This window comes from Aquarana catesbeiana, linkage group LG02, assembly GCF_042186555.1.
Source record: "Aquarana catesbeiana isolate 2022-GZ linkage group LG02, ASM4218655v1, whole genome shotgun sequence".
Classification (NCBI taxonomy): Eukaryota; Metazoa; Chordata; class Amphibia; order Anura; family Ranidae; genus Aquarana; species Aquarana catesbeiana.
Genome location: NC_133325.1, coordinates 429,865,874 through 429,883,925, shown reverse-complemented (window position 1 = coordinate 429,883,925; position 18,052 = coordinate 429,865,874). Strand labels below are relative to the sequence as shown.

The 18,052-nt window shown below is 44.3% G+C and overlaps 1 protein-coding gene across 3 annotated transcripts in view; it reads left to right on the top strand.

Annotated features, from left to right (window-relative positions):
- INPP5B (inositol polyphosphate-5-phosphatase B) overlaps window positions 1-18,052 on the top strand; it is a 170,192-nt gene that overhangs the window by 84,532 nt on the left and 67,608 nt on the right. The gene's annotated exons all lie outside the window — the stretch shown is intronic.

Genomic DNA, 18,052 nt, shown 5'->3' with positions numbered 1-18,052 from the left:
TTTGTACTTTTTTTTTTTTTTTTAATTCTTTATTTAAGAAAGAAGAACATGCAGAAATACAGAGACCACAATGGTGTATATAAAAAAAAAAGTAATCGTTCCCAAGAACATAGTCAATAGTTCATACTAACAATGAAAGAGAAAAAATGGTCATCTATCGAAAGGGAATCGCATTGAGCTTCAAGGGACCAGGAGTCTCTGTACTCCGCATGGCCATTTTCCATGGAGAACGCCGTTTTTAAGGAATAGGAATAAAGCCAGATACCAACCGGCTCTAAAGTTGCGGCACTCTTATACTGACATTGTAGGAAAAACAGAAAGAAGAAGATGGAAGAAGAAGAAAGGGAGGCAAAGAGGAAAAAAAAAAAGAGAAGGGGGGCCGGGGGGGATAGTACCACCAACCAGTTATACCAACCAGTTATATCAACTCCATCCGGGGAGCCTCCAAAGTCGTCCCACTTCAGGGGAGCTAAAGTGATTGTAAAGGTAATTTTTTTTTTAAAAATAACAAACACATCATACTTACCTCCACTGTGCAGCACGTTTTGCACAGAGTAGCCCCGAACCTGCTCTTATGGGTCCCCCGGCGGCTCCTCCCCACATCTGATAACCCCCTCGGAGAAGCGCTTCCCCGAGGGGGTTACCTTGTGGGCGCGCTCCCTAGTCCAGCATTCGCCGTCCATAGAGGCCGAATGCAGGACCCGGCCCCACCCCCTGGATTTGATTGACAGCAGCGGGAGCCAATGGCTGCGCTGCTATCAATCTATCCAATCAAGAGCCGAGAACCCCAGGCAGATAGACAGAGCTTCTCCGCCGGGTCAAGTTCAAGGGTTCAGGTAAGTAAAAGGAGGGGGCTGGGGGGCCGGTCACTGACAGGTATTTTTTCACCTTAATGCATATGATGCATTAAGGTGGAAAAAACACGAAGATTTACAACCCCTTAAACTGCCAGCTTTCCATACTCCTCAGAGTAGATAAACTCGTGCCAGTGAAACCATTTTTTGAAAAAATTTCTCACTCAGGCCTTTTTCCATGGCCACCAAGTCCTCCATTGCGTGAATGTCCGCAACTTTCCTCAACCAGACGGCCACCGACGGTGGCTGTGTCTGCTTCCAGCACAGGGGGGTGCAGCCTTTTGCCGCAGTGAGCAGGAGAGGCAATATGGATCTCCTATAGATCTTGCTAGGAATCTCGTGGTGATGCAAAAGGAAGAACTCGGGGGTCACCGGTAACTCCTGATCTGTGAACTTCTGAACTATACAGTGTAATGCCCTGTACACATGGTCGGACATTGATCGGACATTCCGACAACAAAATCCTAGGATTTTTTCCGATGGATGTTGGCTCAAACTTGTCTTGCATACACACGGTCACACAAAGTTGTCAGGAAATCCGATCATTCTGAACACGGTGACGTAAAACACATACGTCGGGACTATAAACGGGGCAGTAGCCAATAGCTTTCATCTCTTTATTTATTCTGAGCATGCGTGGGACTTTGTGCGTCGGATTTGTGTACACACGATTGGAAATTCCGACAACGGATTTTGTTGTCGGAAAATTTTATAGCCTGCTCTCAAACGTTGTGTGTCGGAAAATCCGATGGAAAATGTGTGATGGAGCCCACACATGGTCGGAATTTCCCACAACAAGGTCCTATCACACATTTTCCGTCGGAAAATCCGACCGTGTGTACGGGGCATACCTCTGTCCAGAAGGGCTGTAGGATGCGACAAGACCAGAAGACATTAAGGAGCGTTCCAACCTCCTCCCCACATGTCCAACAAAGGTCTGTGCTCTGAGGGAACATCTTGTGGATCCTTTCCAGTGTGTAGTACCATCAGGACAGTTCTTTAAATCTCGCCTCCTGGTGTCTGGCACAGATGGAAATCTTGTGGGAAAAGAGGATGAGCCAGTCGACTTGTTTCTCTGTAAGTTGTAATCCCAGCTCACGCTCCCACCTGGCAATATAAGGAGGCCTAAAGTCCGGTGGTTGGGCTACCAGTAGTTGATATGTCAGGGAAATCGCGTGCCTCAGTGAAGACTGCTCCAGGCTTAGCAATTCAAAGGAGGTCAGTTGCCTCCCGAAAACTGCCGGGGAGGGCAATGAACCAATATAATGGGACAACTGTACTTTTTGCCAAAAAGAGAGCCCCGCCATGGCTGGGTCGTCCAGCATCTGTTGCTTGTTCCTCCATTTTCCATTTGTGAGGAAGTGTCAGGCCTGTGACCTCTCGACCAGTTTCAACTCCAGGAATCTAGGGTCGTTGAGTCCCAGGCTGAAAGCTGGATTGCCAACAACAGAAGTGAGTGGAGACGGGAGCGGTGCGACAGAAAAGTCACGCAAGGTCCTCTGGGCGGTCTACAAAGTTACTCCCACCATGGGATGGTCCGATATCCATTTCGGCAAGGGCATCTGACTCCAGCTGGACCCCCGTTAGCGACTGTTCTACTTGCACCCATTGTTTCAGAGCGCCGTGATGACGCCAGTCCAAGATACGTGTTAGGTGACATGCCGTGTGGTAAAGATTGTCATCCAGCATATTTTGTAATTTTTGCTATAATAAATGTCCCCAATTTTTTTAAAAAAAGCTAATTTTTTTCTCAGTTTAGGCCGATATGTAATCTTCTACATATTTTTGGCAATAAAAATCGCAATAAGCGTATATTGATTGGTTTGCGCAAAAGTTATAGCGTCTACAAAATAGGGGAAAGGTTTATGGTATTTTTATTATTTATTATTATTATTATTTTTTTTTTTTTTACTAGTAATGGCGGTGATCAGCGATTTTTATTAGGACTGCGACATTATGGCAGACAGATCGGACACTTTTGACACATTTTTGGGACCATTGGCATTTATACAGCGATCAGTGCTATAAAGTTGCACTGATTACTGTGTAAATGATACTGGCAGGGAAGGGGTTAACACTAGGGGGCGATCAAGGGGTTAACTGTGTTCCCTAGGGAGTGATTCTAACTGTGGGGGGATGGAACTGCCTGGGTGAAGAGACCGATTGTTGTTCATACTTAGTATGAACAGATCGCCAGATCGCTCTCCTCACCCCTGACAGCAGGGAGATCTGTCTGTTTTCATTGACAGATCTCCGTTCTGTCTCTGTGTGGAGTGATCGCGCCCGGCGGACACGCATCGGCTCTGCCGCTCCCCCTAGTGGTCAACAGGCGAACCGACGCCCAGGGGAGCCAACCTGCCGCAGTGCAACTGCTGCGGCTGGTCGGGAAGGGGTTAAGCCAGAATCGTGCAACTTTAGTATAAACAAATGTTTTGACTTTCATTTCTATTTTAACTAAATGGGTTCTTTTGTTTACATATACATTATTAATAATAAGTAATTACATTAATTTTTAATGCCGGTAGTGTAGGTACCTGAATTTTTATTTGCTACCTCCTATACAGCAGCAGTCACATTGGGAGAGAGGTGAGCAGGACTAGGAGCCAATCAGGTGTGCATAATATACAAAATTGCTAGCAAGGAAAGTGCTGATAGGTGAGAGAGCACAGGGAGAAGAGGAATGACATGACCTCATCAGTCTGCCCCAGTTCAGTCACTGTCCAGTTAAAAGACAGAGGGCGTAGAGGGGACACCATGTATCCTTTCTACAGTCCATAACTGTAAGAAAGTGGTGTCATCCACAGTGCTGTGTTGTGTCATATAAAAATAAAATTACTGTGCTGTCATCAAAAAAACAAGTGAATTGGTGAATGGATGAAAAATAATTGTGCTATTTTTTAGAAGGCCAGGCCGCAACTTCCTGTGAGATACACACAAAGTAAACAATTTTCTATAATAAGTCGCGCAAAACCTTTATACATATGAATTTGCACAACAAATGCCTATAGCGCTAAACTGATATATAAAGTGACTCCGTGCAAAGACCAAAAATATTGTAAATTGATTATCACATTATGTCATATTAATAGATAGTCCAATATGTTGAAATAATTTCCAGATGTGAGACTGGCACACGATACACCCAAAAGTCGTGATTTGAGAAAGATGAGATCTCCACCTCTACACACACTGCTGCTTACCGACTCTAAATGATCTCCTATTACAGGAGATCACACGTGCTTGTGGCTTAATACCCAGCCCGGGCCTTTAGGGAATGTAGTGATAATCCTAGCGTCCTCCAAGGTGTTGTCCAGCCACATCATCGCACTGGTTGCCATCCGGATCAGCTAGTGGAAATGGTAGTAATCTGTGCTGAATATTGTGTTTTCTTAGGATCTCCAGTTCTGTCCGCATCCGAGCATGGATTGTGTCATAGCTGTGTAAATCCCGGTACTGGGTGGACAGAATAAGGCCTCATGTACACTGCTGCTGGTAAACGGACGTTTAGGAACAGTTGGGCATTTTTTTTCAATGCTCCTGAACTCTCCTCTATGTTATCTTATCAGTACATGTACACAGGGTCGTTTATAGTCGTTTCTAGGCAGTTGAGTTTAAAGGCTTTTTTTGGAACGCAAAAAATGGGTTCAGAAGCTGAGTTTAGAGGCATTTCAAGCGCCAAACGCTTCTAAACGCAGTAACTCGCGTTTAGCCACGTTTTATTTACAGGCGTTTTTCATTTTTTGCTATTTTGAAAAAAAAAAAACACTTCTAAACGCAAATGAGGCAAAACGCCGCTAAATGGGGCATGTAAACGCGGCAAAACGGATGTTTTAAATGTGGGTTACTATCTGTCAAGTTAAATCGTTCAGGAGAGGTTGTAAAAATGTCCCGTCTACATCAAGCCTTAGGAATGCTTTGGCAAGCAAAACAGCATGTTTATTTCATTTATATGTTAGCCCAGAGTTTAGCTTTTTTTTTTTTTTTTTTTTTTTTTTTTTTTTTTTAACAGTAAACCCAGAGTTTAGCTTTAAATTTAAAGCAACCCCGGTGCTAGAAAAATAAAGAAAATATCAGTAATACCCATTCCAGCAATTTTTTTTTTTTCTAGCAACAGATTTGCTATTGAAGTGTAAGGGGTAATAATTTTGGGATCAGGTTAAGGTTGGGAGTGCAGAGGGTCCTTTTTTTTTTTTTTTTAAATTTTTTTTATTATATTTATTTATTTTTTTACACTTGTTTTTGGCACTGAAACTCTGAAACATCCACCCTGGCAGGTGCAGTGTTCTTGTACTGTCTATTTTAGGGTTTGTTTACACCAGCAGTGCTGATACATTGTAAATGATGTATTGCACTTAATTTTCTTTTTTTTTCTCAACGTTCTTAAAATGTCACAAATGATCACTGGATTAATGTTTATTTATGGCAGTAAGTTGCAGTTTGGTATACTGTACTGCATTGCAATACACTGCACTGAAAAAAAAAAAAAAAACAGCATAGCAAATCCTACCTGTTTTTCAACATACGCCACTGAACTAATAGATCATAAGGCACTTTGCCTCAACTGTGCATTGGTCAAGGCTGCACATTGTAGCCCATTGCATATGGTGTGAATGGACCATGACTGCATAATACTGCAACTGCATCTTTGGTGCAGTACACTTATATTTTACTGTCCCCAGCCCCTTTGCAAATATTCTATTTCCCTGTCCCCATGTAAAAAGAGGTCCCCCCAAAGAAGGTTGGGATTTTGCAGTGCATACTAGTACATTATGACTTAAACCTGCAGGAGTGCCGTTTCTTTTTATTTTGCTTTCAAAACTTTATTACCGCTTTAATAATCACAAGTGTGTCTTTTCAGACAGGGAACTATCACAGCTAAATGACTGCTGGCGGGATCCCCTCTCGTTCTGGGGCAACTGATAGTGTGAGGCGAGGAGAACCAATTAGTGGCATCTCCTTGCAGCAGAGACTGTACAGGTAATCAGTGCCCTGATTATCAATGTAGCCCCAGCACTGTCCATCAGTAACACCAATCAGTGCCCATCAGTGATGCCAGTCAGTGCGCCATATCAGTGCTACCTAATCAGTGCCCATCAGTGCAGCCTAAAAGTGAAGGAGAAAAATTACTTATTTACAAAACTTACTGACAAACTAAGAAAAACTTTATTTATTTATTTCAGTCTTTTTTTGTTTTTTTTGCTAAAAAAAAAAAAAAAAAAAAAAAAAAAAAACAGTGGTGATAAAATACTGCTAAAAGAAAGCTCTATTTGTGGGCAGAAAATGATAGAAATTTGATATGGGTACAATGTTGCATGACCGCGCACTTGACATTCAAAGTGTGACAGCGCTGAAAGCTTAAAATTGGCCTTGGCAGGAAGGGGGTGAAAGTGCCCAGTATTGAAGTGGTTAATTTGCCCCCAGGAAGTTTATACCACAATGTGTTTGTATGCACCACAGATGCGCCTGTCATTGTGCTGCTTCTCCTTTTACTATCCAGTCACAGGCTGGTGGGCGGGTACAAGATGAAGTGGGCTGAATGATTCTGCCCATCAGACTGAGGACATCTAGTGACAGAAAAAAGTACTGTAAGGAAATTCTTTGGATTGAAGGTGAATATTACAGCAAACTTATTTTGTTTTTTTTTATCTCTTAATGAGTTTTTCACTTTTATCTTGTTACGCTGCGCTAGAATTTTGCTTCTGAGCACTGCTTACAATAATTAGGTGGCATGGGGTTGCCGTTGTAAACTGGAATAAGAACCTACTTCTTCTTGATCATTGAGATTTCCCAATAAATTGTGTAATTTTAGAGACCAATACAGTTTTTTTTCCATTTCTCATGCATTAATTCAACCAGCTTATGTGAAATGCAGTAAGGCTTTTTTTCCCCATAAGTAATGTGTGAAGCATTTGGCTACTCAAACATGCTCAGATAAGATGGCCTTGTTGCTCACAATTGGCCAAGCATCCTATATTGTCTATGGGCACATTTCTCGGGTATCCCCTGGCTACAAGTACCGTTTGTTTAAGGCCATACAAGTCATGCACCTGCATGTGCCACTGAGCTAACAGCAGTGATGGCTTTATTGCTAAAGGTTGCCAGGACCGTGGCCTTATACTGCTTGAATTTTAAGCCCTAAGGAGGGGGGGCTAATTTTTGTTTTTGAAGGGGCAAGCTCCAGCATCTCTATCTTTCCATCACCCTTTGTGAGTCGCTGACCTGGAACAAGCACGTGTATATCAGTTGACCGTGTATATCACTAACTCATTAAGCAGAGCAAGCGAAAAGAAAGATGACAGCCCGGAGTCTCTACCTTCAAGAACAACTCCGCAATGGCAGCTCCTAGGTTTCTGTGCTGACAGGTATCCTGTAAGGCTTGACTGTTAAAGTGTTGCTACTGGAATTTTGGGGCTTATAAGTGGAGTGAATGCAAGAAGTATACATAAATTGCAGTATACTGCGCAATAGTAAGGTAAAAGCAACCAGGCGGCAGAGTGCATATGTACACATGACAAATGGATCATTTACTGTGCGAATAAGTTAGTTTTGCTAACAAAAGTATGGAAAGGACAACAGTTGGTGAGAACAAACAAGATACAGTTTCCTTCAAGCTGAAAGTATATAAAGAAGTACTATGGAAATTGCCATGATGCAAAGGCCTATAAATTCCTAAATACATAGAACAGCACTGCTGACAGCAAGAATGATGCTACACATGTATAAAAACTTGCTAGGAAAAACAAATATTTAGCTAAATTATTATTCCCACTCTCTCTTCATGGATTTTGCATAACCTCCCAACCTTCTGAAATGATAAATAAGGTCACATTTTAGCATACTGTATGTAGGTAAAGGGCACTTCCCTAACATTATTATTATTATTATTATTATTATTAAGGTACTTGTATAGCGCCTTCAATTTACACAGCGCTTTACATATACATTGTACATTCACATCGGTCCCTACCCTCAAGGAGCATATAGCCTCAGTTTCAGGGAACACAAAGATCTAATATGCAGGAAATGATTGGCTAAACCACACAAGTGCTTTTTTTACTTCTATTTTTTCTTTATATTAGCCTTTCAAAATAACAAATGCACAATACCAATTAGATAAAGTGTCTAGTGCACCAAAAGGCTTCATGCAGGTGAGCATTGACACCCGTTCTTTATGCAGACTGTGTTTGTTATTGCAGGCAGTATCTAGAGGTGGATGCAGATGCAGTGGCTTTATGTATGGACACAGCAGACTCTGTGAATTCAGATCCACGCACCAGCCCCTACATGCATGTCAAATTTGACATTCAGCTGCTGCATCCACCAGCTATTTGTTTGCAGCCCGGGGTGGGTGCAGGCACAATTGCAATTGTCCGCTGTCGCCCGCCGGCATCGGATCTGGTCCGCTGAAAACAGGTGGATGGAGATACATTAGCCATCAGTCCAGCAGATCGGACTGCCCCATATAGAGCAGTGGGCTGTATCCGCTGTATTTGGGTCATTGTCATGTTGGAAGGTAAACTTTCTTCCCATTGACAACTTTCTGGCAGAGGGCAGCAGATTTTCCTCAAGAATTTGATGGTATTTTTTCCCATCCATTTTTCCTTCTATCCTGACAAGGGCTCCATCCCTGCTGCAGAGCAACACCCCCATAACAGGACATTACCACCTCCATGCTTTACTGTAGGAATGGTGTTATTTGGATGGTGAGTTGTATTGGATTTCCACCAGACATATCATTTGGTGTTGAGGCCTTTTTCCATGTGGCCTCAGAATCTTCAAGGTGCATTTAAGGTGGTCAGATGCCATGCATTATGTGACGTTTAGTGACCGATTCCTGGAAGCATCCAAATACTAACAACAGTTTATTTTCATATCTTTACTGTCAGTTTTGTTTTGTGGCATTGCATAAACATGCGTTTGTGAATATTGCAGTGTGTTAAGCTGGCCATACGTTATACAGTTTGGTTTCCTTTAGAATTATCTTCAACTATATAAAACAAGGGCCTGCCTGATTGTTTACCAATTCGAAAGTGTTTAGGTTTGACCTCATATTATAAGGTTTTGGTCAATCTAAAAGAAACTTGTATAATGTGTGGCCAGCCTTAATCTGGCTACACTTTATACAATTTTTTTTTTTTGTTTATTTTCCTTTAGATTTACCTTCAACTAAGTAGTGCAGGGGCCTGCCTTATTGCATACAATTTCAAAGTGTTTAGGTTTGACCTATATTATGTGGTTTTGGTAAATCTAAAGTTAAGTTGTACAAGAAAATTTTGTATAAACGTTTTATAATATCTAGCGGGCTTTGAGCCACCTCATTCAAACAAGCATACACCCGTGCCAGGGCTGTGTTTGCCCACACAGGTGTTCCATGCATTCCTGTGCAGGCAATCCCATTCATGCCAATTCAGATGCAGCAGCTGCACTGACACAGCCGTTGCTCCCAATTTGACAGCTGTGCGATTGCACGGCCCCAAACTTTGCGTTCGGGGACTCGTAGCCGCTGCATCCCATTTGACATGAATGGGACTGCCTGCACAGGGATACAGGGAACGCTTGTACATTCCCGTGTGGGCAAACACAGCCCTTGCACTGTAGTACATCCATGTGAACGGGGCCTTAAAATGCAGACACACTGCAACGCACATGCACACAACATGGTGGGGTGAATGAAGCACAGAGAAAACCATTGTTTTCTATGTGTCCTTGCAGCAATCTGTGTTGATCTGGTGCAGAAAAACGAAGGTCATTGTACATGGTGTGAACGAGCCCAAAATTATTTACCTCATGCTAATTCCTTTTACACAATTTAAAAAAAAAACATTGTTAAAACGAGTGTAAATTGTACATGGTGTGAACAAGCCCAAATTTATTTACCTCATGCTAATTTCTTTTACACAATTAAAAAAAAAATACATTGTTAAAACGAGTGTAAATTCAGCCTCGTCAGCAGAAGAGGATATTGTGTGCTTCTGCAGTCGCCTACTTGTGGTGAATCAAAAATAGGGCTGGGGTTTAAAGCATCTTTTGTGGGTTTGTCTCAGTTTTTTTGTTTCCTATAAACCACGTGAGATACCAGAAGCTGTAGCTTTGTCTGTGTGAAGCTTTCCACTCTCTAGTCAAGCAATACTTTCTACTCCCCTTAATGTCTCTTATAGAGATGACAGTATTCCATGACCAGAAAGTCACTTGGCATACTTGTGAGAAATTAGAAAACCTCTTCATTACGATTACCAATTACAATGTAGCTTTGAAGGCTAATACAACACGTTTTCATTGCTTATGAAGTAGGATATTGTCAGATATTTAACAATATGGTGGAACAAACATGACTGATGGGGGTTTTCAATGAAGGCCTCATTCACACCAGTGTTTGGGGCTGACTACGATTTCCTACAGCGGGATTTCCTGTGAACAGAGCCTACAGCCATTCACAGCTGTTTACATGCAAATGAACATACATCGATTAACTGTGGATGATCGACCCTGGACGCAAACCGTCTGCATTCAGGGCCTACCATCCACAGATAATCGCTGCATGTTTGCTCACATACGAACAGCCATGAATAGCTGTGGGCGCTGTCAGCTTCTCATTGCTCTCAATGGACTTCCTGCACCTTGCAGGGATTCCTGCTGAGTCTCCCATAGGAAATTGTAGTCAGCCCTAAACACTGGTGTGAATGAGACCTAAAAGTAGACTCTAATGCCCCGTACACACAATCGGACTTTCCGACAACAAAACCATGGATTTTTGTTCGAAGGGTGTTGGCTCCAACTTGTCTTGCATACACACAGTCACACAAATGTTGGCCAACAATTACGAATGTGGGAACACGTTGACGTACAAGACGTACGACGAGCCGAGAAAAAGGAAGTTCAATAGCCAGTGCGGTTCCTTCTGCTTGATTCCGAGCATGAACTTTTGTGCCACAGACTTGTGTACACAGGATCGGAAATTCCGACAACAAAGTTTTGTTGGCGGAAAATTTGAGAACCTGCTAGCCAACATTTGTTGGCGGAAAGTCCGACAACAATTGTCCGATGGAGCATACACACGGTTGGACTTCCAGCCAACAAGCACACATACAACAATCGTTGGCGGAAAGTCCAACAACAAATGTTCGATGCAGCATACACACGGTCGGACTTTCAGCCAACAAGCTCACATCCAACATTTCCCGCCGGAAAATCCGACCGCGTGTACGCGGCATAAGGCTTTGTTTAGACTTACGGATGGGGGGGCGGCAAAAATGTGCAGTTGAGCCACGTTTCTGCCACCCGACAGCTACCACCCTCAAGCTGCAACAGGCAGCGGATGGAGATGTTTACGTACCCCCGCTTTTGCACATGCAGCAAAGTTCACTCAACATGTAGCGATTGGCGGGCGGCTAGTCCGCCAAACGGCACACATTCAAGTAAATGGGGAAGCGATGCAAGCACCCGCAACTGCATGCAATGCGCACAGCTGCGGCGTGTTTGTCAGCAAAAATGGGGTAAAACAGATGGTGAGGAGATGTTGCATCGCTTCTTCTTCTGTCAGTAACACCTGGAATCTGATCCATATGTGGATCAGGCTTCAGAGGTAAGGGAGATTAAAGTGGAGTTCCAGCATCTAAAAAAAAAAACTTTTAATAAAAAGACACTTATCTGCTCAGGGATCCCGCAATGTCGCCCCCTGAAGCCGTCTCCATCGGCTCAGGTGCAGGCGCCGGCATTGCAACTAAGGGAAACCGGCAGTGAAGCCTTCAGGCTTTACAGCCAATATCCTACTGCGCATGCACAAGTCATGCTGCGCTTTCTTAAAGGTCCCGTTGTGGGTCCCAAAAAGTCCTGGGAGACACATAGGTCCCAAAAAGCAGCGGGGGGGGGGGGAGCGGCCAAAATGAAGTACCTCGACGTGGTGAGATAGAACGGAAGTCCACCTGGAGAGAACAAAAAAAGGTACAAAACAACAAAAAAAACGATATCCAAAAACGGAAAGTTGCGTTTAAGGCTTGGTTCACATATATGCAAATCGGGTACGTTTTAACTGCATCCGATTCACATAACACGAGCTGGACCGGCTTCCAATTGAGCCGGCTCACACATGTCCAGGGTGGCTGCAGTCCATTTTAAAAAAGAGTCTTGTGCTATTTTGCACCTGAACCAGTGAACAAAACCGCACCGGACTCCATACTGCAAACCACAGCTGGACACTGTGAACATAGCTTAAATGAAAAAAATACTTTCACTTGTTTTCAATGCAAGTGGATTTATTCACAAAAAAAAATCACAAAAACTGGGGCAGGAGTGGAGCCCCAGAGAGAAAAATATCAAACCCGTATGGTTACTCTGTTGTTCATGCACACGAAACGAAAAAAAATGCTTCCTTCAAATCCATAAATTGTATCTGATCTGAACAAAGCTATATTGTATTTATATTACCAAAAGTATTGTGACACCTGCCTTTACACACACATGAACTTTAATGGGATCCCAGTCTTAGTCCGTAGAGTTCAATATTGAGTTGGCCCACCCTGCAGCTATAACAGCTTCAACACTTCTGGGAAGGGTGTCCACAAGGTTTAGGAGAGTGGTCTATAGGAATGTTTGACTATTCTTCCAGAAGTGCAGTTGTGAGGTCAGGCACTGATGTGGACGAGAAGGCCTGGCTCGCAGTCTCTGCTCTAATTCATCCCAAAGGTGTTCTATCGGGTTGAGGTCAGGACTCTGTGCAGGCCAGTCACGTTCCTTCACCCCAAACTCGCTCATCCATGTCTTCATGGACCTTGCTTTGTGCACTGGTACACAGTCATGTTGGAACAGGAAGGGGCCATCCGCAAACTGTTCTCACAAAGTTGGAAGCATGGAATTGTCCAAAATGTCTTGGTATGCTGAGTTCCCTTCACTGGAACTAAGGGCCAAGTCCAACCCCTGCAAAACAACCCCACACCATAATCCCCCCTCCACCAAATGATTTGGACCAGTGCACAAAGCAAAGTCCATAAAGACATGGATGAGCAAGTTTGGGGTGGAGGAACTTGACTGGCCTGCACAGAGTCCTGACCATAACCCGACAGAACACCTTTGGGATGAATTAGAGCAGCGATTGCGAGCCAGGCCTTCTCGTCCAACATCAGCACCTCACCTCATAAATGCGCTTCTGGAAGAATGGGCAAACATTCCCATAGACACACTCCTAAACCTTGTGGACAGCCTTCCCAGAAGAGTTAAAGCTTTTAGAGCTGCAAAGGGTTGGCCAACGCAATATTGTACCCTACGGACTAAGACTGGGATGCCATTAAAGTTCATGTGTGTGTAAAGGCAGGCGTCCCAATGCTTTTGGTAATATAGTGTATGTATAAGTGGGTAATCCTTTCTAATGACCAAAAGTGTAAGGAGCATTCTTCCCACTTACCATCACACTAATATATTATAAGTTGTAAATATAGCCAGTTTTAGCAGGGGTTCCCTGAGACCGTAAAGTAATTTAAAGGGTTCCTCTGTTGGAAAGGTTGAGAATGGCTGGCATAAAGCACAACCTCAGATCTTCTTTCTAGTCTTGTGATGAGCGAGGGACCTCTTCTTCCCTTCAGTATTGTGTGGACCTTTATTCCCACACACAGGGGCGGACTGGGCAGGGGGGCAGGGTGGCAGTTTTCCCCGGGCCAATCTGATGCTCCCCAGAAAAGGCCGCCACAGCAGCAGCTCCGCTGCCACAGTCAGGGCCGGTGTTCTGCCGAGAAAGTTCCCCTCGGCGGATAAGGACCCCCCTGTACTGTGCAGGCGCAGCGTTTGCGCAGTACGAGCCGGCGGAAATAGCCGAAGCCGAATAGTTGTAAATCAGCTGTACACGGCGCCTGTAAGAGGGCCCCTCGCGGGCTCGCTTCGCTCACCACGCTTCGCTCGCCACGCTTCGGGCACGGCCTCGCTTTGCTCGGCACTTTTTTATTCTCCCTCTAGGTCCACTTGGATGGTGGGGCTTGAACCTGGACCCAGGGCGCAGGCGCCGTGTACAGCTGATTGAAGGTTTTCAGGTTCGGCTATTTTCGGCGGCTCCCTAGTCGTTGGTACTGCGCAAGCGCTGCACCTGCTCAGTACAGGGGGGTTCTTATCCGCCGGGGGAACTTTCTCGGCAAGACACCGGCGCTACCTATATGCAAAGTAGGCGCCGGTCTGTGCTGTACAGAGCGAAGAAGCCACCGGGATGCTGCCTCCTCCACGGAAAGTGAGTGGGACCTATCTGGGGGAATAGGCTGGAGGGGAGGTGGTGGGAGCAGAAGTGAGAAGTATCTGGGCTCTGTACTGGGGGTCATAGGGCTGAGGGGACCTGATTGGGGGAAGCAGTCACCTGACTGATGTGACAGTCCCACATGGAACTGTGTGTTTATTCTTATATGTAGAATATGAGCCACACCAGTGTCTGCTTACTACTCTAGCCTGTCTGCTTACTACCCTAGCCTGTCTGTATACTACGCCAGCCCCATCTGTATACTCCCCTAGCCTGTCTGTATACTACGCCAGCCCCATCTGTATACTCCCCTAGCCTGTCTGTATACTACCCTAGTCTGTCCATATACTACGCTAGCCCCATCCGTATACTACCCTAGCCTGTCTGTATACTACCCTAGCCTGTCCGTATATTACCCTAGCGTGTCCATATACTACTTTTGGAGGGGATGTGACCCTCCAAAAGTAAAGGACTACAGGTCCCAGCATGAACCCCTCAGAGATGAGGATGTGTCCCCCCCCCCCCCCCAGCTAGTGATGGACTACAGGTCACAGCATTAACCTGTGAGATCTAAGGGGATCACATCCTTTGATCTCAGGGGTTCATGGTGGGACTTGTAGTCCATCACTAGCTGGGAGAGGGTCACATTCTTAGATCTCGGGTTTATGCTGGGACTTGTATTGGATGTGACTCCCCAAAAGTGAAGGACTACAGGTCCCAGCATGAACCCCTCAGGACTCAAGATGTGTCACACACCCCCATCCCGTCCCCCACCCAACTAGTGAAGAACTACAGATCACAGCGTGAACCAGTGAGATCTAATGATCTAAGGGGGTCACATCCTTAGATCTCAGGGGTTCATGATGGGACCTGAAGGACTTGTAGTCCTTCACTACTTGCTTCAATTGGTTGGTTCAATAGGCCACTTGACTGGACTTGCCCCCCAGCCTAAGGCAGGCCATACATGGGTCAAATTTCGAAAGAATTTTCTTTAGAAAATCTTATCTAAGAATTTTCGTTCGTATTTCACACCATTAGTGGGCTCCAGCAACAGCCGATTTTCGTAAAAAGGCAGGTAGGAAGCAGAGTTTGCTTATGTAATAAGTAAATATAGCCACCCCTAAGTATAATTACAGATTATACAGAGAAATTAGGTTGTAAAAACATTAATGCTCACTGAAAGGATTATTTAGCTAATCGCATTCCAATTCTGTGTTTAAAAAAACGATTAAAAGACTTCGGCCTCCCTAAAGCATGATTAATTTTCTATTGTTCAACCAGCGGGTTGAACAAAAGAAAACTGATCGCTTTCCCCCATCCTCACATTCGAGGTGGATGGGAGAATCCCTCCCCGTGAGCTATTGTATTTTGACAGTGGGGAGACTTCCCTGCTGTCAGAATACACTCATCGCCACCACCAGCTATAGCCAGCGGCACTGATCGAGCACAGAAAAGATCAAGAGATTCACTTTTGTGCAACAAGCCTGCCCATAGATGGATCGAAATGTAGCCAGCCCCTGTTGTAGCCAGTCCCTGTTGTACCCAGTCCCTGTTGAACCATACAAATTTGAATGCATCTATAGCCGGAATAAGTTTCTTATTTTAACTGGAAAGGCTTCAGTACAACCAACCTAGCCATAGATGGATCGAATTTCGGCCAGTTCCTGCTGAACTGACTGAGATTCGATCCATCTATGGTCGGCTTTACTTTAAAGTGTTACTAAACCCAGTAATATGAAAATGGTTAATGTGCCCACAGCTTATAAATCTTCTTTCAACATTAAAATATTGCCACTATATACCTTTTTGGATGATCTGTATACCAGGTCAGTGATAAACTGCACAGTTTCTCTATTGCTGAGAGTTCAGGTAGGAGGAGATTTCCACTTCAGCCTGTATACACGCTCACATGTGTGATGTCAATATCATGTGACCTGGCTATCTCTGAGAACAAGTAACTGTTCTCCCCAGCATAAAAGACACAACTGAGCATGTGCAGGTTGGCTACTCTGCCTGCTGGCTTTCCCCAGATATACAGTGCAGGAGCGAAGGTTCTATACATACAGGATAAAACAGCCTGTTTACACAATGCGAGAATTAACCCCTTAAGTTCCACAGTAAGTATAACAAGCATGCTATGCCACATATACAAACAGATTATACTGTTGTGGGTTTAGTAACACTTTAAGGTTGTTATCCTTTAAAGGGGTTGTAAAGGTTCACATTTTTTCAGCTTAATGCATCGTATGCATTAAGGTGAAAAAACATCCGACAATACCGGCCTCCCCATTATACTTACCAGAGCCCGTTCACCTGCTGCGCTCGCCCCGATTTCCTCTTCGCTGCTCAGCCTGGCCGTTGATTGGCTAGAGTGGATGGATTGAAAGCAGCGCAGCCATTGGCTTGCGCTGCTGTCAATCACATCCAATGACGCAGCGCGTGGGGGCTGAGTGATACAGTCGGCGGCTATTGCCGCCAGCTGTATCACGGGAACGTACATATTCGCCAGCACACCATGGATCAGCAGTTATTCGTCCAAAAGGTTTTAATGAAAAGAAGTCACATCACAAAGGAAGGAGCAATTGCCATTTTTGCCGGGAATGTGTGCGATAGGAATATTAGTCAGGCTGTATCACGGGAGCGCGCCCACAAGAACTAACCACCATGCGAGAGAGCTCTCATGAAGGTGTTTAGTTCTTGTGGGGAGGAGCTGAGACAGCCACAGAGGGACCCCAGAAGACCAGGTTCGGGGCCACTCTGTGCAAAATGAGTTGCACAGTGGAGGCAAGTTGTTATTTAAAAAAAAAATACCTTTACAACCCCTTTAAATAACCTCCCTGACTTATATCCAGGATCTGTTAGCTGGTAGCCGCATAGCCGCAGTTCCAGAAGTCTTTTCTTGCAGAAGAATCTCTATTCCTGTGGAGAGCCTGGATGTTATAAAAATTCCAGTAGCGTTGGCTGTAGAATGAGTTTTGCAGTAGTGTTTTTTAGCTTTTATTAGCAAAACTATACTCCTACAAATACTTATAGTTTATAAACGCTGAATAGCCGGGTTTTTTAGCGTTTTTTCCAGAGTAATGCCCCGTACACACAATCAGAAATTCCGCCAGCAAAAGTCCGATGAGAGTCCGATGAGAGCTTTTGGTTGGAAATTGCGACCATGTGTATGCTCCATCGGACTTTTGCTCGCAGAATTCCAGCCATCAAAAGATTGAGAGCATGTTCTCTATTTTTTTGGTTGGAAAAAGTTCATATCCGAAAATGCGTTCGTCTGTATTCAATTCGGATGCGCAAAATAATCACGCATGCTGGGAAACAATTTGAAGCATGCTCGGAAGCATTGAACTTCATTTTCTTGGCTCATTGTAGTGTTGTACGTCACCATGTTCTTGACGGTCAAAAGTTCAGAGAACTTTTGTGTGTCCGTGTGTATGCAAGCCAAGCTTGAGCGGAATTCTGTCCGAAAAACCATCCAAGATTTTTCTGACGGAAATTCCGCTCGTGTGTACGGGGCATTAGAGTGTTTTTACAACTGAAAACCCCCATTGGTTTTGGGGTTTTTTTTCCAGCCAGAAATTGCCACTGCCAAAAAGATGCTGATAAAAGTGTGCATGAACACATATGATAACATCTGGGGAGTTTAATGGCTGCAGAAAAAAACGCCTGAAGCCAAAAATGCCAGCTGTAAAAATATGTAAAAACGTTTTTTTTTTTATATTTCCAGATTAACATGCAGGCCAAACTATCCAAACCTGACTGTGTAAAGGCTGGTACACACAGATCGAATGTCGGCTGGTTCAACAGAAAAATTTGCCTAGTGTGTACAACAGCCTGTCCGGCAGCCGTCCCCGCCGGGAGAAAATGGTAGGAGAAAATCTGATAGGCTGGTTGTACCCAAGTTTATTGATTGATCAACTTGGTACATTCAGCCTGCCCATTAATGGTTGAAATCTCGTCCGGTTCTGCAGGAGGCAGCCGAGATCCA